The sequence below is a fragment of the Crocuta crocuta genome, unplaced genomic scaffold, assembly GCF_008692635.1.
Source record: "Crocuta crocuta isolate KB4526 unplaced genomic scaffold, BGI_CrCroc_1.0 scaffold67, whole genome shotgun sequence".
NCBI lineage: Eukaryota > Metazoa > Chordata > Mammalia > Carnivora > Hyaenidae > Crocuta > Crocuta crocuta.
The window spans coordinates 101,570-128,007 of NW_027531896.1; the positions used below are offsets into that span (position 1 = coordinate 101,570).

The following is a 26,438-nucleotide window of genomic DNA, read 5'->3' on the forward strand; positions in this document are numbered from 1 at the left end:
CAAACTCTAATACCCTGTACTAAAACAATTCCTGACAAGAAACAGCAAGAGAAAATTTTGCAAAGGACCTATCTGATAAAGAGCTGTTACCGAAATATACAAAGAGCTTTTTAAATTCAACAATAAAAGAACAAACAATGTGATTAAGACATGGGGCAAAGGCCTTCATGGGTACCTTCCCAAACAAGGTATAGAGATGACATATAAGCATCTGAGAAGGTACTTCTTATTTATTATGTCTTCAGAGAAATACGAATTCAGACAACAACGAGATGCCACTACATACCTCTTACAATGGCCAAAATCAGGAACCCTGACAATATCCAGTGCTGACACGGATGTGGAGCAGCAGGAACCCTCATTCACTGTGATGGGAATGCACAACAGCACAGCCACTTTGGAAGACACTATGGAAGATTCACCTCCTCCTATCACATCATCCAGCAGCTGTGCTTCTTAATATTTACTCAAAAGAGTGGAAAATGATGTCCATACAAAGCCTACACACAGATGTTTATACTCACCTTATTCATAATCGCCAAAGCTTGGGGGGAACAAAACAGATGCCTTTCAGGAAGTGAATGAATAAGTAAACTGTGGCACATCAAGACAATAGAATAATATTCAAAACTAAAAAGAAATAAGCTCATAAGCCATGAAAAGATATGGAGGAATCTTAAATACATATTATTAAATGAAAGAAGCCCTTCTGAAAAAATTACGTGCTATATGATTCCATCTATAAGATATTCTGGATAAGGCGAAACTGTGAAGGCAATAAAAAGATCTGTGGTTGCCAGGGGCTATGGTGGGGATGGAGGGATAATAGTTGGGGCACAGAGGAATTTGGGGGGCAATGAAACTATTCTGTATGATGCAAAAATGGTGGATACATGTTATTATAAATTTGTCCAAATCCACAGAATGTACAACCCCAAATGTAAATGCCAGTATAAACTATGGACTTCGGGTGATAATGATGTGTCCACATAGGCTCATCGAGTGTAACAAATGTACCCTCTGGTGGGGGCTGTTGACAATAGGGGAGGCTGTGCCTGGGCGTGAGCAGGGGACATTTGGGAAATCTCTTTATTTTCTGCTAAATTTTGTTGTGAACACAGAACTTCTTTGAAACTTAAAGTCACCTTTAAAAATTCCTTCTTGGAATATCTAGAGTGGCTTCTCTTTTGCCATACGAACCCTGATGGATGCCATCACCCACATCTCCATCTTGATTACATCACAAGGGGCATTGTCATGTCTGTGCTGCTGGACTGAGGAGGGGGAAGGGGAGTCAGGGGGCAGAGGAGCCTCCCTTCCCTCCTCCCACACCTCCCAGTGACCTCCAGAGCAGGGCTGCATCTGACACTTTCTGAGCAGATGCAGGCACAAGAGGGCCAGCAGGGGGAGCCCAACCGCTTCCCTGGTGGTTTATGTGCTGGTCTGTAACACTGTGTGTGGGTAGTTATTATAGTGCTGGCAATGGTAAGTTGCAGCGTCGTCAGGCTCCAGGCTGCTGATGGTGAGGGTGAAATCTGTCCCAGACCCATTGCCCCTGAACCGTGAGGGGACCCCAGTTTGCAATGTGGATGCATGATAGATCAGAAGCTTAGGAACTTTCCCTGGTTTCTGCTGATACCAGTCCACCCACGTGTTCACGTTCTGACTCGCCTTGCAAGTGATGGTGACTGTGTCTCCGGGAGATGCAGACAGCGAGGATAGAGACTGGGTCATCTGGATGTCACAGCTGGCTCCTGAGATTGGACACAGAGACACACATAGCCACACTCTGAATCATGTGTTAAGAGGACATTGCTGGAGGGCCCAGCAGTACTGAGCACATCGGCTGAGTACATTCCCGGTGTTCCTCTTCCTTACCTGGGAGCCAGAGCAACAGGAGGCTGAGGAGCTGAGCGGGAGCCTTCATGTCCATTCTGTGTCCTGACTGGGCCTGAGTGCCGCACAGGGTGTGACCAGCCTATCAATCAGTGTTCAGGGAAGTGGGCTGTGCCTGGGGAACATGCAAATCAGCAGAGGATGGAGCATAACTGGGACAGCTGCAGAGTTGGGTTATCTCAAAAACGGTACAGATGCAATAAAACCCCCTGGACCCAAGTTTGACCAGAGCAGCATAAATTTGCCTCCTGGAGCAGGTGTTTCTTCCTGGAGGCCAAAGAGCAGAATCCGCCTGCTGTCCTGTGAGTAGAGAGTTCTTTGCGTCTCTTTAAGATTCATGACACATTTTTCTTACTGTCTCTCTAAGACAGCATCGGTCAGCTATTACACAATCCCAGACACTCTAAGGACCTGTACAGGCCCCTTTTATTTGGTGCCTGTGGATGTTATTTAGGCCACAGAGATTCTTCTTTGCTCTACTGTCCCGATATTCTTGGCATGAGAAATTACCATCACTACCATCCAGCGATGGAATGTGGTAGTAGAATAATAAAGAAGTGTGGGTGTTATGATGTGTAAGTTGCCCAGCTGTTGAGTATCTGCCATCGCTAATGTGTCATCTCCAGCTAAGCCACGTGTCCTCATCCCCATTCTGAACTCTCTATCCCACTGGGCCACACAAATAAAAAGCTGCCTAAGTGTGAGAAAACTACCACCAGGTGGGGCAGCCAGAAGTTGTCACCTACATGAATGTATTTATTCTAGAAATCAAAAATTAATAGAATTCTGAGAAATTATCATGAAACAAATATTGATATAATCCTCTTTGCTTCTGTCAGGGCTGGGCTTAGCTGCAGGACTGGCTTTTTACAATAACAGCACTCCAGTGCGGTGTCTCTTAAGAGTCCCAACCCAGGCACATTTGTCTGCAGAGAACATGTCTCTCTCTGAGGGCCACAAGACAGAATCAGTTTACTATCCTATGAGCAGAGTATTTATTTTGCTGTCTTCAAGTTCTGTGACCTGCTTTTCATGTTACCTCTCCATCTGAGACTTAGTCTGTTGAGTGGGACAAAAGCCCAGAAATCCAAAGAAATTTTATGAGGTCCTTGCATTTGATGCTCACACATTTTTCAGGACAGAGAGTCTTCTTCTTTGCTCTGATTTCCTGATGCCCTTGGTGTGATGAATTATCCACATAGAGAGAGAACCTAGGATGTCCACAGATTGTTCCTCTCCATATTCAAGAGTGTACTGATAAACACATGCATGTCAAGAACCTACTGAGGCTGGAGAAAAAACTGCATGAAAGATTACGAGGATGGGGGGTGGGGTAGGTAGCGCCTGGGTGGCTCAGTCGGTTAAGCATCCAACTCTTGATTTTGGCTCAGGTCATAATCTCTTGGCTCGTGGGTTGGAGCCCTGCATCAGGTTCTGCCCTGACAGTGAGAAGCCTGCTTAGAATTCCCCCTCCCCCTCCCCCACTATCCTCTGCCACTTGCATTCTCTCTCTCTTTCTGAACAATAAATAAACATTAAAAAAATTTTAGGGGAAATTTGTCAGAGCTCACACAGGGCCAGAAAGAGTTATTGTGTGCACCATTAGGAGTAGAAAACCTCATGATTCACAGGGCATCCGGCTGAGTACTCAGGAGGTACTGTCTTGGTAGTGAGGCAAATTACCCCTGGACAGAATGCTATTCTGGTCCTGCCTGACAAAGCTTAAAAGCAATACCCAAGTCTATCAGACAGATGCAAGTCACAAGATTTGATATTTCAGTAAAAATGATGAACAACCTTAGCACTAGAAATTGTCTAAACTGAACTATTATGAAAAAAATATTTGAAAAAACATGAACAGAGACAGCATCAGTGAACTGTGTGACAACTTCAAGCAGTCTGTTACACGAACAATTCAAGTCTTAAGAAGAGAAGGTGACAAAGGAAGTATAAGAAACATTTTAAAAAATTATTGGGTAATTTTTTTTCAATTATAAGAAATCATTATCAGGGCTTGCACAATTAAAAATCCAGAGTCAGCTTGAAACCATGTATTTGGTGGTTTGAATACCACCAAAGTGCAAGGCAAATCCCACCAAACTGCCTGCATGGTCCTGGTTGCAGAGAAGTTTCTAGAAGATGAGTGGTCTGGGGAATGTCAAAAAATTTGCCTCCAACATGAAAGCACATTTTCAGGGGCACCTGATTGGCTCAGTTGGAAGAGCATGTGACTTGATCTCGGGGTTGTGAGTTTGAGCCTTATGTTGGATGTAGAGATTACTTTAAAAAAAATAGACTTAAGGGGCGCCTGGGTGGCTTAGTCGGTTAAGCGTCCGACTTTCGCTTAGGTCATGATCTCGCGGTTTGTGGGTTCGAGCCCCACGTCGGGCTCTGTGCTGACTGCCAGCTCAGAGCCTGGAGCCTGTTTCAGTCTGTGACTCCCTCTCTCTCTGACCCTCCCCTGCCCACGCTGTCTCTCTCTCTCTCTCTCCTAGAAATAAATAAAACATAAAAAAATTAAAAAAAAAAATAGACTTAAAAACCCCCACATATTTTCAGTAACTAGGAAAGAGTTAGGTTTGAAGCCAATATATACTCCTTTATTTAGTAACCTGTAAGGTTGATGTTTTGACTGAGACCCAGGAGAGAAGAGCGCTCTGCAGTAAGGACCACTGGCAGAGGACTTTATGACCCAGAAGTGCAGTGACACTTAAAGTGCCTGTGACAGATAGGCAGAGCACTTGGAGGCTTCAGAAAGCCCCAACAGGAGAAGCCCAGAATGGACCTCTAGGGTATTAGAATAGTGGTCCAATCTCTTCACAGGTAACAATTCCCTTGTTGAGATAGGCTCCTAGCTTGCTGTTCAGCCCTGGTAGAGACTACACACTGTATATAGATCCTGAAATAGCCATGTGACCTGAGCTGCCCTTATGAATTGAGTGGTGACTTATCCAACAAGCCATAAGGTCTGCACCCAGTATCCTATCCACCTGTAGAAGTGGGATATACAGGCTAGGCCTTGATATAGTCCCCCAGGCACACAGGTGAGTTATTCAAGCTCTCATGGGACCTACACTTGCTGAATTGCTTCCTTTCCATCATCCTAACCCTTATGTGGATGCTCTTTAGACAGTTGGCCATAAAAAATAACAATAATTCAGATCCAATATATAATGGATTTTTATGCAATCCAGTTTTATGCAAGATATGCATAAATTCAGATCAAAAGTAGAGTTTTATAGCCTTACAGACTACTTTAAGGATAGTTGGGAATGAGCATGTAGAAAGAAATTTATCTACTGGGCAGAACTCAGAGTTGGCTTCTCCAATCCACTTCACCTCTCTTAGAGATAAACTGGATCAGAGAGGCAGTGATTAAAGGTGTGGTCCCATGGTCAGAAGATTAGATAAAACAAGCCTGGGAGGTTGGTGATGAGAAGGTCAAAAGCAGAGTTTTATGAACGGCCCTCTGGACTGAGCACTTACTGTAAGAGTATTTGTATCCTATGCAAATGTTCACTTTAACACACACCCTGTACAGGGAGCTCTCAATCATTGGGCAGATGAGATGACCAACTCTGTGGATGTCAGTTAGCTTCTCATGCATACACCCCAGTGTTTGTTCATTGAGTTCAGACATAAAGTGGCCGTGGTGGCAGGGATGGAGGCCATGCACGGGCTCAACAACATGGAACTTACCTTACCAAGAATTAAATGGCTTTTTGCCTCTAGGTAATTGCCTAGCAAGACAAAGGAAGAGATCAATACTGTTCCTGAGCTCCCACAACGGCTTCAGGACCTGGGGATACTAGCTAGCCACTTGGGGCTATATCCCCTTCCCTTCCCTTACTTTTTAAATAAGGTGTATTTGTAGTAAATTCATTCTTCAAATTACTTAATGTAAAAGTGATTGTGGCTAAACTGGAAAACAAATAAGCATCCTGCTCTGGGGAAGAAGGAGAACGTCGTGAGTTTTCCTGGGATCATTGTATCATATGAGGTAGATGCATGATGCCGTTGGACTTTAATTGGAAACATAAATATGGGTAAACAAGTGTTTTGAATGTTGGAGTATAAAGAAGTGGACCAGTTGTTTATCTGTCTGCTTAGCGTCACTGCTTTGCCCTTGTGCATTCTCATGGACACCACTTCCCAGAATCCCTTTCTCCTTTTCTCCAGATTTTGTTTGGTTAATAAAAGGTGCTTGTATAAGATCTAAAATTTGGAATGGTACAGGAAACCCTTACTCTCTACTGGTGTTATGGTCCAAAGTATGTGCAGACCACAGATAAGCTTCTTGTAATTCTTGAGGTTTATCATGGCTTCTGAGATCTCTGGTGACTCGTCTTCTTTGAGCTGCTACCAAAATTATTTGTAGCAGATTTTCCACGATTCAGAAATTTCTTGAATGAGGAACTCTGGAAGTGGCTTCCTTGACCTTTGGTCCTCAGACTTCCCAGTAAGTAACCCTTTAACACCCTGGACTAAAACCAACCTACCTGGAAATTCTGTGAGGTCATTTGTTTTCCTGGGAAAATCCCAACTCCATCTCTCTTTTACTGTTCATATCATTAGTATAGATTTTGCGTCTTCGAAATAAGATCTCTTATTTTAAAGTCTTATGATGACCTTTAATTGCTTCCTTCATCCTGTCATTTCCTTCTGTTGATGGCAGGCATTCAAAGCACAGTGATTTTTTTCTTATTTTAGTCCTATAGGAAAAAACGGAGTCCTCGACTCCCATGCTTATCTGCTATGACTTGGAAGTTCTTGTGCAAATTTACAACGTATAACATTCTTAATTTAAAAATATAGTCTGTATGTTTAATAAGTGTAAAACATGCTTTTGGTTTAATACAAATTAACTGGTTCAAAAATTCACATAAAAAATTAATTGATGCATGTAAGGTACGATTTCTAATTACAAACTTAGCAAAATGGTACATGAAATTGGATACATAGATTATAAAATATCACATTTCCAGTTGTTCTGAGAGGCTCTAAACATCCAAAATAATGTTATCAAAACAGATGTACAAAGGAAAAACATACACAGAAGAATGAAAGAAATAAGGAAGGAAGGAACCCGCATGCCCACTATCTTACACAGTAATTACTCTTAAAGGGGGTAGATGATTATTTTATCAAGGAGAGTGAGTCACCTCTACTATGAGCTCAGCAAACTTTTCTGCTCAGCAGCTCTTGAGAAACAAAGCAGTCCCCTTGCCTAAGAGGAAGCAGCCAGAACCGCAAGGCCTCCCTGGGTGATAAGCTTGAGTGAATTAGGTTTATGTTCACAGATGCAAAGTTGTGAAAGCAAGTTATACATCTGACAAAAGTCTTCTCCAGTATCACAAGGGTGTTTGAGTTGCTGTTTACCCACAGAATCTTGAATTTTACAGAAGTAGCCGAGGGTTCCAGAACATTGGTCAATCGCTTTGTAAATGGAAAAACTTAGGAGCCTCTCCTCGTTTTTGCGGTTTGGAAGCTAAAGTCACTGGTCTGCAGCTGATGGTGAGTTTCTCTCCTGGAGCCATGAACTCAGAGGCTGGAAATCTGGTCAGCATGGTGTTCCCTCCAGCGCCAGAGAGTAAACATGACACAGGTGTCCGCAGTGTTCTCCAGATTGAAACTACCATGTTCCTAGCAGAGTGAATCTGGCCCCTCCCACTACAGTATGGGTGCCGTGCTGTCTGCCATGGCGCCTCAAGGACTCTCCCAGTGATTTCCCTTCCTGTGGCCACATCCCTGTGTATCTCCATCCCTCAGGAGATAGAGGTTATATGCTCAGTCTTTGATTCTGGGCTAGCCTGTGACTTGCTTAGGTCTCAAAAGATCTTGCATAATTTCTCCTTAGTTTCTTGTCTCCTACAACTTCTACATGAACAAATCCTGACTGGGCTGCTAGAAGATTAGAGACCATGCAGAAAAGTGTCCAGCTGCCAAAGATGAAGCTATTCTAGAGCAGCCTACAGCCAGCCAACCCTCTACAGCCCATGAGCTGAGGCACACCTGGGTGGCTTGGTTGGTTGGGTGTCCAACTTCAGCTCAGATCATGATCTTGTGGCTCATGGGTTTGAGCCCCACGTCAGGCTCTGTGCTGACAGGTCGGAGCCCGGAGCCTGCTTCAGATTCTGTGTTTCCCTCTCTCTCTGCTCTTCCCCCACTCGTGCTCTGCCTCTCTGTCTCAGAAATAAGCATTTTTCAAAAAAAGTTCCAAAAATAAATTATGAGCTGAATAATGACTAAACATTTTCCAAAGCAGATGCAAAATGTCAACCTACAAATTCAAGAAACTCAACAACCCACAAACAGCAGGAACACAAATAAAATCACACTTAGGCACGTCCTAGTCAAACTGATGAACTGGTCCTAAGGAGAAAACTTTGAAAGAATCCAGATAGAAAAAAAAAAGTAGGGGCGCCTGGGTGGCTCAGTCGGTTAAGTGTCTGACTTCAGCTCCGGTCATGATCTCATGGTTCGTGGGTTCGAGCCCTGCATCGGGCTCTGTGCTGGTAGCTAGCTCAGAGCCCGGAGTCTGCTTCTGATTCTGTGTCTCCCTCTCTCTCTGACCCTCCTCTGCTCACGCTCTCTCTCTCTTTCTCTCAGAAATAAATAAAACATTAAAAAAAAATTAAAAGAAAAGAAAAAAAAGTTTTGGAGAGCAAGAAAAAGGAGTGCACATTTCTTATCAGGAAAAGATGCATAACTGACCATGGGACAGCATCTCCAAGCACTGAAGGAAGAATATGTTAATTTAGAATTTTATTTCTAGTAAATACATCCTTAGAAAATAAAAGCGAAATAAAGCCATTTAAAGATGAAAAAGAAACAGATAATGTGTCACCATCGGACCTGCACCACAGAAATGCAAAGGAAAGTTCTGGCTAAAGATAAATTTCACCAGCTAGAAACACAAAAGAAATGAAGAGCTCCAGAAATGGTAAATGGCAGGTAAATGTAAAAGACTTGTCTTTTGATTTCCCATTTCCTTAAAGACAATTGACTATGGAAAGCAACATGAATGAGATTATATTGTGAGTTTCAAAACATATGTAAAAGTAAAATGCATGACAAAAATAAGACAAAGATTGGCAGGGGGGTAATGACAGTACATGGCTGTGAAGTTCTCATGGTGTACGTGAAGTGGGAGAACAGGAACTAAAAGCAGAGTAGGATAGCTGTCAATGCAAATAGTAGCCTATGGACAAGGTTTCTCAATGGGGGCACCCTTAACATTGTAGACTTGAAAATTCTTTATTGTGGGGGGCTGTCCCGTGCAGCCAGTGGCTTAACAGAGGATGCAGGAAGTCCAAGGTGTCACGGCTGCTAGTGGATGGTGATAATAAAAGTAGCATTATTATTAATTTGTAAATTTCTATAGTTAATTCAACCCTATAGAGCCTGCACATGGGGGTGGAGGTCTCCAGCCACACCTGCCCTTGTGTGTGACTAAGAGGAGACACAAGGCTCCCCACCTGACAACCAGCACCAGCTGGCAGATATGACAGGAGACCACTTTGGGTCTTTCAGGCCAGCTGACCTTCCAACAACTCGCAGCTCAGAAGTGAGTCCCGGCAAACCGGCAGAGAGACCACCCGGCCAACCCACAGAATCATGGGAAATAATGAACTGTTGCTCTTTTAAGCCTTTACATTTTGGGGTGCTCTGTTCTGCTGGAATAGATAACAGGACAGTAATCAGTAAATCCATCTGAAGCATCTGCCCGGATCACTGCTTGGCTCTGTCTACTTCCACCGTCTTCTCTAAGTAGGTCTAGATTCAGTGTAATTCCAAATGCAGACATGTCACATCTCTCACGCTGTAGCCTCCTGCAGGAAGCAGGTGTCTTGGTTCAAGAACCGGAATCCACGACCCAGACAGGGTATTTTTGTTTGGGGACCTGTCGCTGTGGGTGGCCAGCTAATGTGCTGCTGACAGTAATACACCCCGATGTCCTCAGCCTCCACTCCGTGGATGGTGAGGGAGAAGTCAGAGCCTGAGCCTCTTCCCCGGAACATACATGGGGTTCCGGCAGCCCGGGCGGAAGCCCCAAAGATGAGCAGCCGAGGAGACTCATTGGGTCTCTGTTGGTACTAGGCCATGGAGGTACCTACCTCCATGCTGCTTCTACAGGTGATGGAGACGAAGTTGCCATGAGGCGCCGCCAGGGTCTCTGGGGACTGAGTCAGGACGTACCGCCCCACGCAGTCTGCAAAGACACCCCATCCAGGCCCCACAGTGTATTACTTTCCTCAAAGGCTTCGAGGAAATGTGGTTTCTCAGAAGTCTTAAACATGGCACAAACTAGAAATCACGTGTCCCTGGGTCTTCCCACCTTTGCTGTGTCTAAGAATTCACATAGTTGTCGATGTGTCCTCAGTCCTCAGGCCCAAGACAAGTTACGAAAGGTGACCCAATAGGGCAGAGCCCTGCGCCAGAGAGACTGATGCATGAGTCCCTCCCTTAAAGCCTAAATGGATCCCTGGTGAGCCTCCAAAGGCAGGGTGAACTTGGGTGGGAACATGGACAGGGTGCTCCCTGGTGTTCAGGGGTCCAAGGACAGGTTCAAAGCTGTTTGTGGCTCTGTCTCGTTGTCAGCCTGGGGCTCTGTGCCTGGATTTCCTACTAAGAGTTAAATAAAAACAATGCTACCTATCCCACTATAATTGCCCCAACCCCCCTTTGAGCACATGGTCTCTGTGTCGAAGCCTAAGGGTCCAGCTCACAATCGGCAGTGGGAAGTATGCTTACCCTGAAAGCCCATCACCAGGAGACAGAGGAGCTGGGCCTGGCAGCTCATCTTGGAGTATCCTCTGGAACTGCTGTTTCTGGACAAAAAGGCAATAGGGATGGGGTTGGACAGGTAAATAATGGTCAGGGTTGCTCCAGAATGGGGGCCTGTGCCCCAGGGTTAAATAAACACAGGTCTCCTTGGAGTCGATTTGCATGTCTGAGGGCCCAACAGAACTCTACTCTAGGGTATCTCAAGGCTGACAGACTCACTCTGCCTGCAGCTGGAGGAGGTGGCGGAGGTGATGGTGGTGTCTCTGGCCCCACAGAGGCTGAGGCTAGACTGAGTGAGGCCAGTGAGACTGGCCCAGTCACAGGGCTCCTCTCCAGGGGATGGGATGGAAGTCACTCTGGAGACAGATACCCAGATGCCTGCAGAATGATCACTCAAGGATCTATTGTTACAGAGATGGGGTCTTACTCTGTTTTCTGCTAAGATTTCTAACTAGATGCCAAGTTAACCATTGATTGAGGCCCAGCCCAAGCAGATAACACAAAATAGCCAAGCCAAACTGCTTTATCACAGAGAATCTATTTCTGAATGTACACAACCACTACCGACAAAGACTGGTAATTAAATTCAAAGTTAAGCTGGGGTTGAAGAAAGCAGTGAATATGAGAAGCCAGATGCCCACAGAGAGAATTTGGACACACATTGCTGACCTGACAATGTAGCACTGTGTCCGGCCCATGTCTCAGGAGAAGGGATGGTATCTCCTGCCCCTTGGAGACCACAGCTGTGGTCTTGGCCTTCTGTCATGTGTGTTGGAAGCTGAAGCAGCCCCAGGGTCTCAGGTCAGATCTTCTGCACTCTTCTGTAGCCTTCCAAGTCAGGGTTGTAACTCCAAGGTCCCATGGATATGACCCAAAGAGGACATGGGGATGAAGTTTTGGGGGTACCTCCTGGGATGTTGGGAAGCCCTTTTCAGTGTCCTTCTAGTTATCTCCATGGAGCATGCCTATGTGGTTCAACCTGGTTCCCTTCTTTTTGTCTGTCAGGTTGTCTGCTTGTCATCAATGTCCCTAAGGGAGGCCCTGTCAGCTACTGTAGTGGGTCAACAGAACACAGGGAAATGAGGTAGTAGCAGGTCCCCAGGGGCAGGACACAGACCTGTGGTCACCCTGACTGTTTTGCTCTTAGAACCTAGCAGTGTTCATAGAAACTGAGTTCTGGGAAACCAAGAGAGCTGAACAATCTTACTACTGGCATTTAGAATCCTCCAGGGATTTAAGGAGGCATTTAGGAATAGATTATTGTCCCCTCACTGGAAGTAAAGTCTTTTATTTGTTCTACAAAAGAATCTTTCATGACCAAGGGGGAATCCACATGTCAAGAAGAGTTGAAATGCAAGCAAGGAGGTTGGTGTGGTTAGGGGTGAAAGTGAGGCTATGTGTGGTCACTGGCTGCCCCCCTGATTTCTAGATGGCAGCCTTATGTAGGTGCCAGAGCCACAGAGTGGAGAGGGACAGCATCAAGCTGCAGACAGAGAGACTGTGCAGATTCCTCTGCTACAGACCTGCTAGTGGGTAGCAGGAAACTAGCTCCAGACCCAGCGCTGCTGATCCAGGCTGGTGGGACCAGGGTGTGGGTGTTGTGTTGCGCGTGATAGAACCAAGCTCACCACTCTATGAGCATCGGCCCTGGCGGTGAGTGGGACAGCCTCTGAGAGAGACAGGGGTGGAGGGTGAAGGCTGGATTTGCACCAAATGCTCCTGGCCTTGTGAAAGCTCTTCAGTGATCGTCCTCTTCTCCATGGGAGATATCCTGTCCACTGGAAATGGATTCTTAGCCATCTAAATGTAGACACTCCTCAGCATCCCATAGTTGGGCAAAGTCTAAAATGCTAGGCATATAGAAAGGATCTCAGTGTGACCTTGGGAAGCACCACAGTTCTTGGGGGAGAAAGGTAGGGCTTCCCTCACCTCTGGCCCTGGGAGGAAGGAGAGGAGTGTCCCGTGCTGCCCTAGGGAATGAGGAAGGAACATTGGCAGTGAGCGCTGCCTCACTCTCTGCCTGAAGAAGGTTTTAACCTCCTCACCTTATCCCCCTAAAAATCCCTTTCCCCTTTTGAAATCTCTCCTCTCTGAGCATTTTTCCCGACTCCCCTAGCCAGTGCGCCTCTTTCCTCCACACCCTCATCTTATCTTTGCTATAACCACAGCACATCTCAGTTAAGCTATAATGCATATGTATTCATGAGTGTGTAATTATTTATGTATCTAGGGGTCTACCTTCCGTAATAGACAATGACTTGCTTGAAGGTAAGAACTAAAGATTTCAATATGTGTATGTCTAGGGCCAAGGGCCAATAGCCCTGTCCTGTGAAAAGAAGTCCCCACCAGCAGACACAGCCCAGAAGCTCCCATCTTTCTCCAATGTTACTCTTCCCAGTCGTGGGGCATGAGTGAGGGGGAGGGAGATAGTTGGATAGAAGGGGTTCTTCCAACCCCCAGGGACCTGCCCACAGGCTATACTCTCATGGTGATATGGTCCCAGGGTGTCAGCTGACTTAGACCTGATGTCTCAACAGGTGCCCTGGGTTCTTGGCTGGGTCACACGGAGCCTCCCTGGGTCAGTGTAGGCCTAGTTCATCACTACAATATTCAATTCCCTGAATCCCTGAATCAAGACATTTCCCTGAATCCCTGCTGCCTGTCCTGGAGGGGAGAGATGTATGAATTTGGTAGGAAAGTGGATTATCTAACTAAGAGCCTTCAGCAGTAGCTGAGGTCAGGTGAGGGGCAGGAAGGCAAGAACGTGATTTTTGTGTCACAAATCAGAGAAACAGTAGGATATTATGTTCCTAACTGAGGGATTTCTCCCATCTCCTGAACCAAGCCATGTCCAAAAAAGTGATTCTTAAGCCGGACTTTATAAAACATTTCAAAGTGCCTCATGAGCTTAAGAAACATATAATCAAATTATAGTCTTTTCCATCCTTTGGGAAAGTTAGGTATGCCACTCAGCCAATAAGTGAAAAGGATTAAAAAGGGAGGCAAAGTGGATCATATTTGAGAGTGGCCCCCCACATCCTCCATGAGAGCTGGGGACCGCAGCCCCTACATCCCATCGGAGAGTCAAAGAATAATAACCCAGGACTTTCTCCATAGAGATAGTTTCTTCCCAGATGGTTAATGCTATCTCTGTCCATGTCTTTTTTTCTGTGAGATAATGGATGACAAAGCAGGTCATTAAGCACATTCTGAGAAAGGCCTTCCTTTGTGTACCCCTCTGAGCCTGGACACACTTGGCATTGGATATACTTAGAGAAATGTGTTGTGAACATGAGAGAGGGGGTGGGGAAGTGGTGCATATTCACAGAGAGTTGGTACTGGAATAGTACAGCAGGTTGGCATGGTCCCTAAAGGTATCAGGTCCTAATCCTCAAATCCTGTTGTTACCTGACATGAAAGTCATCCATTAAATTAAGATCCATTAAATTAAGGATCTTGATCAGATGAGATTGGGCACATTCAGGGTGGTATGGCCGTAGATAAGAGACAGTTGTGGTCTCCCTGCCCAGCCCTCACTGCATTCATGGCGGCCAGGACCTGGGTCTCAGTGGGCAGGTCTGTCCCCATGTGGCAGCTTCTGAGTATTTATAGTTTACTTTTTTGGTTTCCAGAACCACCACTTACCAACAGAGGGTTCTGAGGTGGAGTCAGAACCGCAGGTCAACAAGGGCCTGGATGTGTGAGGGAAGGAGGCTGCTCTCTGAAGGCACTGATGTAAGGCCTGTGCAGGCAGTGAGGGGACCTGGGGGAGGGGAATTCGGAGCAGGAGCTGCACAAACACCCTGCAGTTCCGTTTGGGGACCAAGAGGAGGCGCACTGGAGGAGCCCAGATAAGGAGGCAGGGAGCCAGTGATAGGAAGAGGGATGCCATGTCAGAGCTGTTGGCCCCTCCCCTGTCCCCAACAAGGTCCCAGACCCTCAGCAGCCCCAGGGCAGGAGTCACAGATGGTGAGGTTTGTGCCCCAAGAGGTGACAGGAGGACGGGGCCTGTGGGCCTGACAGCATCTTGGTCGTTGACAGTGAGGGTGACTTCTGTCCAGAACGGCTGCCCCTGACTAGGCAGCCATCATGCCCAGGGGGCCGCGGGAGTGAGGAGGAGCCCCGGGAGCTCTTTCTGGTTTGTGCTGAGGTCAGGCTCCAGCAGTGTTGATACGCTGGCTGGCCCTGCAGGGAATGTTGACCCTCTCTCCTGCGACACAGTGTATAGTGTCCCCACTGGCATGGAGGGGGAAGCCAACATGGACATCGCAAACATGAACAGCAAGCAGGTGGCTCATTCAGTTGGATATATTTCTGATCAGAAAACAAAACATGTTAACAGCTTCATCTTGGGGGAAACATCTGACTTTAATGCAAACAACCGACGACGAAACTGGAGTCCTCCTTCCTCAGCAGTCAGAGCAGCAGGAGGAAACAGAGCGAAGCTCCCTAGGTCCCTGACGCGCCTCCTGGTGCCTCTGCAGTGCAGACCGGGTAGGGATGCCCTATCGTCAGCTCAGGCTGCCGCACCCAAATCCCAGAGGCTGGGAGGCTTCCGCCACAGAAATGTATTTCCTCGGCGTCCAGGAGGTGGGAAAGCCCAAGACCCAGGTCCAGGAGGATTCGCCTTCTGGTGATGGTCCTCTTCCTGGTTATCAAAAGGCCACCTTCTCAACGTGTCCTTGCAGCTTGCATGTAGGAGGAAAGTGAACTCTACAATATCTCTTCTTAAAGGGACATTAATCCCATCAGCACAGGGACCCACCTTATAACCTCATTTAACCTAAATTATAGGCCTTATCTCCAAAAACAGCCACACTGGGAGCTAGAGCTAGAGCTGCAACATGTAAATTGGGGGGGATTCAGGATTCAGTCCATAGGAGATGAGCGGGACTCGGTTTCCAGTCACACACCCGAACACTGGGATTTCCCCCACCAGTTAGCACACAGGTGTCTCTCTGGGTGTTCCCTGTCATACCCAGAGAATTCGTTCAAGCGCTAGGTGCTTCCCTGTTGATGATGGGCCACTATCACTCCATTACGTTCCAGTGTTTTTAAGATCCAGGTGATCTCTTTGGCTTATTGTGGGGCTTGTCTGCCATCTACTGGCGGTTTTGTGATATAGCAACTTACAGGGGTGTAGAGGCTGAGTCCAGGCGAAGCGGGACTGAGACTTTCCACCCATTTTCATGAAGCTGACATTAGGACATCCGTCACTAGGCCAGAGTCTGTACGAGGCACAAAATGATTGCTCTCCTCTCAATAAATCAGGCACCCGGGAACCAGGTTAGCAGCTAACAACTAACCAGGAATGAGAAAATACATCGGTCACAAGACTGTTAAGGGTTCTGTGATCCGTACACGATGCCAAAGACGTAGTTTTGGAAAAGAGAGGTGGGCCAGGGGGGACCTTGCAGGCATAACGGCAAGGGGTAGGGGGGATGCAGAGGGCTCCTGGTCTAGATCTGTCACTCCAGCCTCGTTCCTCCCATCAGATACCCTGCCCGAGCAGCCCTGAGAACCGCAAGAAGTGCACCAGCGAGGGAACATCTGCATCAACAGCTGGTGAGGCTTGCGTTCTGGCTGTAACCCCATGAGAGACTGCGTGTCATCTTATTTAGCCCATGACTGACCAATTGCACTCTCTGTCATGGTGAAGCTGTGTATCTGTGCTGTCCCGTAGGGGAGCCATTAGCCACATGGGACTATTGAGCACTTGAAACGTACCTTGTACAAGTAAGTAACTGAGTTTTCATTTCAATTAATTCCAATTTAAGTTTATTACATAGCTGTATGTAGCTGATATTTACTGTATGAGCAGTGTCATTTCCGCCTGTAATAACCAGCGCTGTCATCAGGACAACCAGATTATCATTGTCGAGCATGGAGCCTGTCCCAAAACCACTGCACCAAGATACAGGGTGGGATATGGTTGTGATCAAAGTGGACGAAACACCTGGTGGATCTTTGGAATCTTCCCTGCTTCCAGGCAGATGACGGAGACCCTCTTTCTTGGAGACACTAAGAGGGAAGTTGCCAGCAGTGTCGCCACTAGAATAGGAAATGGACACAATACACAATGTGCCCTGGTATTGAAGATGTCCCACCCCATGGTCTTCCCAGCAAAGTCATGCTGGTGATCAAAGGGGGCTGGGAGGGCCTCACTCACCGAGCAGTGAGCTCAATCTCAGTCCCGTAGAATGTGTGCACCCTTCACACACACCGCCCCCCCATTCCCTTTCTCAGCTCCGGCCAGAGCCCAGGACCAGAGCCTTGTGTCCACAACCCGGACTGCACCTGCCTGACATGGACCTGCCCACAGGCTATGACCAAGTACTATTAAGGGCTTAAGTAGCAGAGGGTGCACTTTGGGGAACATGCAAAGCAATGAGGGGTGCGGGTCTGGGCATCCACCTTCTGAACAGAGAACACAACCCATCTCATGGCTGTGAACCAGACCAAGGGGCTTGATGAAAAATGTCACAAATGTTACCTTTCCAGTGAGAAAACCCTAGAAGTCTCCTCATTCTTACAGGACTGGTTTGGTTTATACTAGAGAAGAAAAAAAAAATGTTCTTTTTAAATAAACACTTAATGGTTTGTTAGGAATCTCCTGAGGAGATAATGATTTTAAACACTCTCACCCCCCTCGGATAGCTTCAAGATGCCGAGCGGGCAGAGAGGAAGGGAAAGTCATTGTTGATCCTCAGATATTATTCCTGCGTTCCCTAAGGGCTGAGAGGACTTACAAGAGAAAGTTCTTGACATTTCCCCTTTTCCATGACCCCTTTCTTGCTTTCACTCCCCAAATATCTTCTTTCCCTGACATATGTCTAAACTTCACATCAGACTTAAAAGGTTTTGAATACAAAGACTTATTGACTCCTGTCAAGAAAAAGTTTTCAAAATAAAACTGGCAGCTTGGACTTAAAACTCTCCCGTGCCTCCCCAGTTTGGGTAACAGAGCCAGCTAAAAGCCCCCCAACTCTACAGACTGCAACCCCTGGAATGAGAAGCCTTCTGTCTCTGACCCAGCTTCCAGAAAATTCCACGGCAGCCATGGAAATGCTTTTTGTGAGTCTTCCCATATGAAAGAACTGTTCAGCTGTGAGGTGTACAGTTAGCTGACAGCCTCCAGCTGTGGCCCCTCGGGACCTGTCACAACATTGGAATCAAATCCACAGTCTTCCCGGACAGCTCCCAGCTAGTTGACTGAGCATGACTAGTTGACTAAGGTCTGGCCAGTTCTGCTCAGTGGTGGTGAGGGGGCCCTTCCACTGGGCCGGGGAGTTTCCCATTGGGTTACTGAGACCGTCGAATCTCATAACTGGGTTGACTGAGACTGTCGAATATAACCTTCTCATAATATACTCATAAGAAGTCCCTGGGGTTCTCCCTATCCAGCTCTGCTGCCTCCTCCTGTATCTTTTGCAGGTGTTACCTTCTCATGAACCTCTTACCCCCTCAACTCCATCCTACCACCGGCTTCCTAGGGGATCCAAATATATGGTTGACACCAGGAAGGACCTGAGAAGGCAGGGAATAAGGATGGAGTTGGGGACAGGATCACTTGGTACCCAGAAGGTCATCAGGACCCCCACCCATGGCCCTGGGGTCTCAATTGCTAAAATTGCTGAAAGTTACTTGAGAGAATGTATGTATGGAGGGAATACGCTGGTGGATGCAATGGGTCAGGGGTCTGGGAAGGAAGGGAAAGGCATTCGAGGACAGTGACTCCAGCAGCTGGTTGTCAGGTGGCATTGGCCCAAAAGGGCCTGAAGACGGTTCAACAGTTGAAAAGCAGATGTGAAGGTCAGAGGACATCCTTAGCAGTTGAGCAACAGACCTTTTTTCTCATTGTGGAAAAGCAGAGAAGGCTGAAGACCAAACTGAGGACTTAAAAACCTGAAAAAGATGGAATGTTCAACAGAGACAAGCCTGTCATGTCATGGTCAGAGCCCTTCTGGGAAAACTTGGGACCTTGGCACACAGATGGGGAAAACTGGTAGAGGGTACACAATGTTGTATGGTGGAAACTAATAAAATATTGTATGTCAATGACACCTCAATAAAAAAAAAAAACAAAAGAGAAAGTGGTCTACTCAACTCATTATTCCTTAGAAACATGCCATATTTTTTTCAGTTTCCACTTGTTTGCTGACACGTCCTCTCATCTGGCATTGGGATCTGACAAGAGAAAAGTTACCCCAGTCAGTCCATGCTAGGAGGCCAAGTCTGCACCATCGCGTGGTGATGGAATGAGAGCCCAGATGAGTGCTATCCTTGCACTGTATCCAATATTCAGTTAAACAATATTAATTTTAAAAGTTTATTTATGTATTTATGTATTTAGAGAGCAAGTGGGAGAGGGGCAGAGAGCCAAGGAGAGAGAGGGAGAATCCCAAGTAGGCTCAATGCTGTCAGCACAGAGCCTGACACGGGGCTCAAACTCACAAACTGTGAGATGGTGACCTGAGCAGAAGTTGGACACTTCACCGACTGAGCCATCCAAGCGCCACCAAATAATATTAATTTTATACTGCCTCTTTTAATGTCATCTATTACAATATTAAAACTCCTCATATCACCATGTTACCTTTTAAAAATTATTGAGAAATGGCACTTTTAGAAAATATATCATGGAGAGTTACTGTGCCATTTGGTGTCAAAGCAGTCTCCTGCCTGCGCATCCATCTGAAATCCCAATTGTTTATATTTTCCTTTAAATTCGACAACTTTTTAATGATATCCTAAAAACTGTCTAAGACTCAGCTTAATTGCCACCTCCTTCATTAGTCCTTCTTTGATTCCTCTGGTCATGTCTTCCTCAGAGGTCCCAAGGACTTCCCAAAAGAACCTGTGAGCTATATTTGCATGATCATTGTTTGTATACATATTTCACCTTCTCTTCAACACTGTGAACTTCTAGAAAGCAGGGATCCTAGATTCCACAACCACAGTTCCCCCAATACACAGGGACTTCCGTTCTTACTGCTGTTCTTATATCTGATCAAAGAAGAAAATGGAGTCATCCCTCTGGGGGGAATGAATCACCATCCGTGAAAAGATCAGTCAACAAGGGTCAGTGAACAAGTCACTGGTCTCTTCAAACTCTGAGGCCATAAACTTTGCATGGAAGGGTCAGAGGAATCAAAGGGCAGATGGGTGAGCACCCCTTCAAGACCAAGGAGCCACCCTTTGGGGACAGCGTGGAAAACTTCAGGGCTGTGGTTGGGAGTGGCGTATGTGAGAACAGGAACAGACACAATGGCCAGGGGTTCCAGAATGGTTGGAATAAGAAGATAGTTTCCTCAGAGCATTTGGGCAGATAGGAGGTTGAGGGTGGACGTCAGGGAGGACTGTGTGTGAGCAGCAGAGGCCTCAGGGACCCAGAGGGGAGCACAGATGAAAACTAGCAAGGTGAGAATGGAGTCCCCTCTGACCTACCCTCCTTCAGGGATGTCCCTTGGCCACTAACTACTAGGACATAGCCCAGCAGCACTCAGACAGGAGGAAGGTGATCTACAGCACCTTCTGTGGCAGGAGAGGGGATGGCGGTGATGTAGGTGGTGACACCGTGCCCCCCGGCCCCCACTCCCCACTGGCATGGGTCGTGCCTGCTCTTGGGGCCTCTGAGTTGGGACCTCGTATGACCCAACGGCTGGACTCTCTGATAGTTTAAATTATGAGGGGATGTAATTCCATTTGCATAGTCATTCCCAGCAGGTACAGTTATGCGAACTGATATATAACAGTAGAGAAAAACACGATTTTTCTAGGATGATAATTGCCTTTTTAAATGATGATAATTGCCTTTTTAAAACAAGTTAATATTCTCATAATATCCCTTCTCTTTTCTGTTGGTTGGTCAAGCCAGACTATTCTAGTCATACTTTTAAATAAAGAATCAAATCTTGGGTTCCATTCTTGGGTTAACAGTACTTCCGGCTTCAATTTTTTTTTCTGATTTTTTTTCACTGTTACAATTAGGTTTTTTGTTTTGTTTTGTTTTGTTTTGGCAAGGGCTGACTGATTTGTTGATTTTCTAACTATTTTAATTACTTGGTTAGGTGTTCCAAGGAGGCCTTTTTTTTTTTTTTTTAAAGATCTGGATTAATGCTACATATTTTACACTCACTGCGTTCCCTGCATCCTGTATGGTCACTAGTTTTATCTCTGGTATATTCATCATCTCCAGATGGTTATTTAATGTCTCATTCTTTTTATTTGTGACGACGGAGTTATTGAGTATGCATTTTCCTTGTTTGTCTGCATTTTTTTTCTTGCCCTTGAACTTGCCAGTGCACGATGCTCACATCTGAAACAAGCAAACCGCATAACCAGATACCCCTGGGGGCCACCTGCAGGAATTCTCAGCGGGGACTCTCAGTAAGAGGTAAGGGGCTGTTCCTGGGCTCCCCAGGGTGAGATCCTTTTGAGCTGGAATACAAGAAAGTGCTTTTTTATCCACCTTCTTCAAATAAAGCCCTCAGAAAACCCCATCAAAGTTCCTGAACCATCTGCAATTGTGAATTTAAAGGACTAGATCTCCTCTCAGGGCCTGTAAATTACTTAGCCTTCAATACACATTAGAATCCTTTTTTCCCCCCTTTCTTACCCCCATGGTCTTCTGTTAGGTTTCTCAAGATTCACATATGAGTGAAAACAATTGGTATCTGTTTTCCTCTTATTTCACTTAGCATAATACCCTCCAGTTCCATCCACATTGCTGCAATGCAAAGATTTCATTCTTTCTCATTGCCAAGTAGTATTCCATTGTATGGATAAACTACATCTTATTTATCCATTCATCAGTTGATGGACATTTAGACTCTTTCCATGATTTGGCTCTTGTTGAAAGCACTGCTATGAACATAGGGGTCCATGTGCCCTTATGCATCAGCACTCCTGTATCCCCGCACTGGGTGTTTTATGGAAGCCAATTTGACTGTAAATTATATTTTTTAAAAAAGAATCATGTCATGGGCTTCTTCAAAAAGATCAGTGCCCTGATCCCACCAGAGAACCCCAGAATCAGATCTCACGGGGGTGGGAGGACACTCTCAGATTTGCTGTCACTTGCAACCAATGAGTCTTAGGAGCCGCCAAGCCAGGCTATCAGAAGTTGGTTCAGGAGCTTTAACTGCTGGAGAAATCTCTCCCGACACCTGGACTGAGGTGGCAGCCGGAGCTGGCACGGGTCTTTCTCCCCCCATCCGGGGAAAAGACAGCCCCAGGGGACCCACTGGATGATGAGGAAGAACAGTGGCGAGGAGGCTCTCAGCCAAGTGTTAGCATCTGTCCGACGTGCGGCTGGGGCTCCGCTTGATCGGACTACATGCTACACATGACAAATTGGCTAGGACACACGGTTTTCCAACTCTGATTCTTTTGGGAAAGCTTTTCTATCAAAAACAAAATTACTTTGTTGGCCTTTTCCCGTGCCTTTTCCTTAGGAGTTCTCACAACCTGAGGGTTGTTTCTCCCTGTCAAACATTCGAGGCTGTCAGTGTGGCTGTTAAATGGCACTGCTGTCTGAATTATGGAAATTAAGTTATCTGCTTTCTGCTTGGTCTCTTTCCCTAATTCTGTAAGTCTGTTCCCTGTTCCCTTGATTCAGCGGTTAACGACTTCCAGTGTGTGTCTGAGGTTCTAATTGGATCACGTCCTTCGAGTACTGAGAAACTATTCTTTAAAGCTTTAAGGTAGAAGAGGTGAGAATGTAAATGCCCCGAGCTAGCCTGGATCTTGGACAAAATGCCCCTCTCCCCGTTCATCTCTTCCTCCTCCAGGCAAGTGGGTAGGTGGGAGCCTATGGGGCAGTGAGGATATGAGGAGGAGGGTCCTCCGAGCTTCCTGCTCCCACCTTCCTCTACTATAAATCACACCACCCCTGCACCTGGAAGAGCTGCTGTGACCTCTCTTCCTTTCTCGCTTGCTTGATTTCCCCCACCAGCCTTTCATCCTTTCTTCTCCTTCCCCGTTGTGTTTTGTTTCTTGCTCTATTATAATTAGCTGGAAAACCCAAGCTGTGCCATCCAGCTGCTCGTTTGGGCCATCACAAGGGCCAAGGTGAAATCTCTCAGGGTTTTTATACACACACACACACACACACACACACACACACACACACACACACACATATGTGATCTCTGATCAGAGTTCTGGGTTCACAGATAACAACAGGAGAAATGCAGTCATTTTCTTCCCAATTTGGCCAGTCCAAGAGCATTTCAGAGAGATTTCCAGGAAGAAGGAATTTGTCAGGAATGACGGCTTGAGCACTTACTACAAGATAAGTCCTACGTCTGTGTTCTTGCCTTAACTCAGACCCTCCTCTGCCAGGCCCTAGTGCCTCCACCTCCATCAATCTGATGATTGAAAGGAGCCTTGCTTCCTCTTCTCACAAACTCTGTCTATCACCCCAGTATTACCCAATCCAGCCCCTGGGCTCTCAGTCTGGTTTCAGCATCCACATCTCCAGCATATCCCCACTACCACTTACAATCACATAACAAGTGCCTATAAGTGACCTGACCACATTGGGGGAGGGGAGTCCTTCTTCTCCTTGCCACGTGGATGGGCATATCTTTCCCGAAGGAGTTACTCTATTTGGGTGTGGGGTTCTGATGGGGAAAAACAAAGAAAGACAGCCAGTCATTCTCCTCCAATATACATCTGATCTGTTACGAGAGAGTGATCAAATCATCTGTTACGTTCAATGACAAATATCATTTACCACCCCTCGCCCCCATGAGGCTGTGTCTTCGGGTCTTCTCAAACTCTTCAAGCTCAGCCCACAGTTATCCAAACTGATCAACAGAACAAGGCAGATTACATAAACTCCCCATTTTTCTACCATCGTATGGGACCACTCTAGGGAACGTGGGCTGGTTTGGGTCACACAAGCATCCTTGCCCCCACTTTTCCCATAGCAGCACCTGATGGTTTTCTTCTAGTCAACAGATCTCTCCTGACTCCCAGCCCTTGTCTTCGGATAATGGTACTGAGTCCATCCCCTGCTCCCAGGATAGGACTGTGACCCACACCAGATCCATGAAAGCCTTTCATTTCCCAGCCATTGACTGGTTCTGGGATCAAGCCACATTTGAAATCATACCCTTGAACTCTCTGCCACCTGAACCTATAGATTCCCTCTTTACTTTAGCAGCTCTGGGTCAGGTTTGCTGTCACTTGCGACCAGAAGAACACTGACGATTCATCAGAGCCTGGTGACTGAGAGAGTGTGCCCTCTGAGGCCAGCTGCCAGGAGCGCTGGCCTCAGCTCTGGGAGCAGCTGCTCTGACTGGAAGCCTCTGGGAAGAGAAGGGGCATCTAGGAGACTGAGCGGGGTCAGATGTGTCAAGGCAAGTTGGGTCAACCAATGGCCACCAGAGTGTGCCTCCAAACCCACCAAGGGACCCCAATCTCCAGGTCTCTGCTCTGCCCGCCCTCCTATCTGGCCCTGCTTTGTGTTTCTTCTTCCTCCATTGTAATAAATTCAGTCAGGTAGCCATGTGTGGCATGTTCCAAGTCTAGTCCAGACTCACCCCAGCTCGTTCTCATCAACCCCTCGTTCCCCAACACATCTCAGTTCTCAACTCCAGTGATGCATAGAATCACTAGAAAGGAGTGGATGAAAAACCAGCCTGGGCCCATCCACAGCTCCTCTTATTAAATTGCTCCTGGGCTGTACCCAGGCATCAGCAGCTTGCAAAAGTCCCCAGATGGCTCAAAGGTGCAGCTATACAGCGTGGATCTGTTTCCCTGGGGAAGCTCTTGAACGTGGCTCTTTTTGTGCCTGTTTGTTCAATTTAATGGCAAGATCAGACACAAACACAAAGAGCCTCACAAGGCATTGTAGACTATGTCACCCTTTCTAGTGGTTCCCAGACCGCATGGATTAATCTCGAAGGCTTTGTGAGATTTGACCCCTGCCTTCCTCTCCATCGTCCTTTGGGACCACTACTCTCTCACACACTTGCAAGCCAGCCCCACTGGCTTCCTCCTGCTCTGTCTGGGGACTTCCCCTCACATGCCTGACTCAGGCTCATCATTCAGTTCTTGGAATAAATGTCCCTTCTTCAGAGGCCCCATCCCTGGCTGAAGTAGGTCTCTTCTCCAGTCATGCCATTGCATTGTCTTGTTTCAACGTATAGCACTTAGCGCATCAAAGTTATCTTGTTTTTCTCTGTATTTATTGCCCATCTCCCCCCTAGACACAACACACAACCCATAATATAAGCCCCAAGAAGACAATAATTCTTGCTTTTCTTTTGCCTCTATATCCCCAGCAGTTAGTGCCTGAGAGCACGCTCATCAAATACATACGAAGTGGAAGGAAGCATTTCCCTCAGTAGGAAACACAAATAAAGAGCAGCAGACATCAATTTCCACCACACAGTGGCAGCACCCGCCCAGGCAAAGAAGCATCTACTTCACTAAGACTACGCGGTCTGGAGAAATTGTCAGCCATCAGGCACTTCTGGCTTTCCATCCTTCCAGATCTGTCTAAACATCCTACGGGCAGTGAAGAAGACCTGCTGTCAAATCACTGACAAGGCGTTTAGGACTTTAAACTGTCCTCACTTAGCCTGAACTGTTCTATCTTTAAAATGGACACATTAATATTCTAAAATATATGACATCCTTTAAAAACTGGCTGCAGAATAATTTAAAAGGAGGGATTCCAAATGTTTCAGAAACAAAGTGCTGGGAAGACTTTTAGAGGTGAGGACAGAGACCAGTGTTCGGGGAGGAAGGGAGCTAAGGTTGGAGCTTTAGGATTTTCTAGTTTATTCATATTTACTGAGCAACTCCTAACATAATCTCAAAGTATCTGATATCAGTGCCTGGCATGGGGTCCCACACAGGACTGGTGCTTCATACATGCTTATTGAACAAATGAGTATATTTGTAAAGGGGGAGTGATAAAATAGTGCTAGACTCTGAGATCGTGAATTCAAACAGGCTTTGTAATTCATAAGATGCCATGCTATATTGTGAATTATTATTAAGAGCCAATTGTACAAATAATGAGAGGCTGAAGTAGGGTTAGAGGGTCACTGTAAACCATGGGTCCCAGGGAAGGCTTGTCAGAGATGTGGAGGGCAGAATGAAGTTCCAAAGCATGCTTTTCCACCACTGCCAGCAAATCTGCACTCAGGAGGTGCCTGCCAGATAGCAGGGGCATATTTTGCCCTTACAAAGAGGGCTGATGTGGTCTTATTCGGGAACAGAGGCCAGAAACCCTTTCCTCATGGTGAGGTCTTCCTCATAATGCTGAGAGTTTTTTCCTATCAAATTGGATCTAATCATATTTCTGTTGGACCTCTTCTACCCCCACCTTACACATATTAGCATCTTCAGAAGAAAGCTCTCCATCCATTTGGAATCTTATTATTGCCTCTATAATTATTATAGTTATGACTATGACAATCATTATAAAGAAAACCATCCAAATGCAGTAAAGCAGAGGAAGGAGGGGGCCCTATGGCTCTGAGTACGGTCACAAGACCACAGATATAAAGAAGTAGCAATGGCTCTCCTCCCAGGCTCCCTCAGGGCTCCCCCAGGAAGTCGGGTGTGAGCAGCAGGAGTGAGGGTAATTATACTATGGTCAGAGAAATCCCTTTCTTCCTCCTCCCTGCTCAAGCTTTGTGCATCCTTATTTCCCCTCCATCTCTTCTATGATGGCCTCCATTCGGGCCCTTACTGCCTCTTTTCTGGATTATCCCAACACCCCTGTCACTTGC

At 46.4% G+C, this 26,438-nt stretch overlaps 1 long non-coding RNA gene across 2 annotated transcripts; it reads left to right on the forward strand.

Moving 5' to 3' along the window:
• The first annotated feature begins 1,310 nt into the window (after positions 1 to 1,310).
• LOC144239420 (uncharacterized) lies at positions 1,311 to 24,044 on the forward strand. Of its 2 annotated transcripts, none has more exons than XR_013337424.1 (4): positions 1,311 to 2,198; positions 16,179 to 16,419; positions 20,986 to 21,079; positions 23,852 to 24,044. It is a non-coding gene; the product is annotated as an uncharacterized LOC144239420 (long non-coding RNA). The 2 variants fall into 2 exon arrangements; XR_013337425.1 differs by having other exon boundaries at positions 23,855 to 24,044.
• The last annotated feature ends 2,394 nt before the right edge of the window (positions 24,045 to 26,438 follow it).